Genomic DNA, 3,563 nt, shown 5'->3' on the forward strand with positions numbered 1-3,563 from the left:
GTGATTTCTCACTTTCTATCTTTCTCTCTCTCTCTCTCTCTCTCTTTCTATCTCTCTCTCTCTCTCTCTCTCTCTCTCTCTCTCTCTCTCTCTCTCTCTGTCTTTCTGGTGAGCGCATGTACCCAATAGCAAAAATCTCTCAAAAAAGAAAGAAAAAAGAAAGGGAGAGACACAGAGTAGCACCCATCTCAGTAATGATCAGGGAGAAGGAGTTCAGGTCCAAGGATATAACCTCTGCAATCTCTGTGACCAGGTAAGCTCTGTTATGAAAATGGAAGAAAAAGGCCACTAAAGTCTAAAGCAGGTCATGGCACATTTATATCATACAACTATCTAATTAGACTCTGAATGTAATTTCACCAAAAAAAAACTCCCTATTGTCATTTATTTTCCCATGTCAGTTTCCCACAGGAGGAGAAGGCACCATTGGCAAGTATTTTGGCCAGTGTGTTTATGATGTCTCTCATTCTACTTTAGTACATTGGCAGTGTAGTTTTTTTAATTATTTTATTAAACTTTATTTATTCATTCATTTATTTATTTCAATTTGACCAGAGAAGGATAGAGTATGAGAGAGATAGAGAGAGTAAGCTGCCAGGTCCAGGACTCAAACTGCAGTGGGCCATCTGGGAGTCCAGCACCCTTAACCACCAGCCACCTGCTGGCCCTGGCAGTGTAGTTTTACATTAGTCTAAGAGTTTGGTTAATGTCAATCTGTCCTGACTGGTGCAGCAGAAATGCAGGTACCAGCTGCTGAAGAAGTGCCTAAGAAATTCTCCACCAGTGTTTCCTTGCTCCGTGGGTGGGCTCTTGGACTCTTGTCCTGTCCAGCACCCTCCACCATTGCATCCCCAAGTTCCATTCACTGGTGCAGCAGAAACACAGGTAGCTAGCTACTTGCAGATTCCATAGTTTACTGGACTATGTGCTGTCTTCAGCTTTTTTCTTTAGGTTCATATTTCTAGCCAGTTCCAAGTACATCTCCTCTTGAAAGGTTATTAGAAAACCCAAACACCTGAACCTGGCTAGACACCCTATTCTTACTAAAAGATGCAACCCTCTACCAAGTACTCGCCTGAGAAGAAGAGCTACTCTAAGTAGAAACATGTACTGCATCAGATGACTAAAAACCAGCACAGAGGCACTAGAACATGGGGGAAAAAAAAATCAACAAGAAAATATCTCTCCCTCAAGGGATCACAAAAACTCCTCTTCTACCACAGACAGGAAAATAGATCCCACTGAAATGTCAAGAAAAGAATTCAGAATATTCATAGTGACAAAATTATATGAGATAAAAGAGAAAAACAACTTCAGGAGATAAAGAAATTTTTCCATGACTTGAAGGAGGAAATAAATACTGTAACAATGAATCAAACAGAACTTCTAACAATGAAGACTGTAATTCAGAAAATCAAAACTTCCCTTGAAATTAGAAAATTAGACCTCGTAGAAGATTGAATCTCTGATCTAGAAGACAAAACCTCTGATCTAGACAAAAATAACCAAAAAGGATGCAAAAACAACCAAAAGAATGAGGATAACATACGGGAAATACTAGATACCATTAAATGCACAAACATCCAAATAAGTGGTATTCCAGGAGAATCTAATAAAAATATTGAAAATCTATTCTGTGAAACACTTGCAGAAAACTTTCCAAACCGAAAGAAACATTAAAATATCCAGACACAACAAAGACAAAGAACCCCAAATAGAATCAACCTAAGAAGAGCCTCTCCATGGCACATCTAGCCAAATTGGTCAAAATCACAGACAAAGATATCCGCACTCTATGGTAGAAAGTGAAATATTGGAGGACATAAAAGCAGTGAAAGTACTTAAGGAGAATAAGACAGTGTGGAATGGGGGGTTGGGGGGGGGGTGAAGAGAAGAGGATAGAGAAAGATAGCAAGAGAACAAATATAGAGGCAGGATGTTAGTGGGAAACAGATATGGCTTATTACCTGTTGATGATGACATGTATAGTATTCTCAACTGGATTGTTCTGAGAAGTATTTCATGATGGGTAAAGTCTTTTCACAAGCAAGAGAGAAATGGTGATTGACTGTTTAAAGAAAATAATTAGAATAATAATAATAATGATTGGGGAAAACATTGAAAAGATATTAAATAATGAAGTGGGGAGATTAATGTCTCTGTATTGACTGACATGCATGGCATTCCCTTTTGAAAAAGCAATGTAATACACTGTAAAGTTATATGCAATCCAATGTAATATAAACAAGATTATGATGATAATGAAAAATAAATTTAAAATAATCACAAAGACAAGATTCTAAAATTCACAAGAGAGAAACATCAAGTTACTTACAAAGGTTATCACATTAGGCTAGCATCATACCTCTCAAGAGAAACAATGCAAGTAAGGAAAAAAAATGGGACGATACATTCAAAATGCAAAAAGAAAAGTAATTTTAACCAAGAATACTATACCCAGGCAGACTTTCCTTCATATGAGATGAACAAATAAAATCACCCTCAGATAAACAATACTTCTATCTCTCTTAACAAAAATCAACTCAAAATGGATCAAATATCTAAACTTAAAGCCTCAAACTATAAAACCCCTAGTAGAGAAAGAAGGAAAAATCTTGGAGACATCAGACAGGCAAAGACTTTTTTAAAATAAGAACCCCAAAACACTGGCAATAATCTCAAAAGTAGACAAGTGGGATTACATCAGGTTTAAAAGCTTCTGCATGGCAACAGAAACGATAGAGTGAAGAGAAAACCCTCAAAATGGGAAAATATTTTGCAAGCTATGCCTCAGATAAGGAACTGATAACCATAATACACAGGGAACTCAAGCAGCTTAACCACCCCAAAATAACAATAATAATAATAATAAATCCAATTAAAAGATAGGAAAATGAGCTGATATAGATGGCCAAAAAGCATATGAAAAAAAAGTGCTCAACATCCTTTATCATAAGGGAGAAGCAAATCAAAATCACAATGATATCTACTTAACCCCAGTCAAAATGGCTAAGACTAAGAAAATAAAGAGGAGCCAGCAGGTGGTATGGTGGTTGAGACACTAGACTCCCACATGTCTGACCACAGTTCAAGGCCTAGACCCTGAGGCTTGAAACTCAGGCAACATGTGTGCATGCCCAAAATCCCAGAAAGAGAATGGAGAAGGGACTGTAGTGTGGCTATTCTCCCTGGGGGCTGATTTCTCACATTCTCTTTGCTCTCCAGTGAGCACACTTGCCCTATAGCAAAAATCTCTCAAAAAGTAAATAAAAATTAAAAACATAAATAATGATAAGTGCTGACAAGACTTCAGTGAAAATTTACACTCTGCACTGTTCAAGAGAATATAAATTAGTACAAGCACTGTGGAGAACAATATGGAGATTCCTAAAACCTACAAATAGAACTACCATATGATCCAGTAATTGCACTCCTGGGTATCTACCCAAAGGATAGGAATACACTCAGCCAGAAAAGTACTTGCACAACCTTGTTTATTGAAGCATTATTCACAATTGCTAAAACATGGTACCAATTCAAATGTTCAAGAACAGATGAATGGA

This window comes from Tupaia chinensis, unplaced genomic scaffold, assembly GCF_000334495.1.
Source record: "Tupaia chinensis unplaced genomic scaffold, TupChi_1.0 Scaffold000045_1, whole genome shotgun sequence".
In the NCBI taxonomy this organism is placed as follows: domain Eukaryota; kingdom Metazoa; phylum Chordata; class Mammalia; order Scandentia; family Tupaiidae; genus Tupaia; species Tupaia belangeri.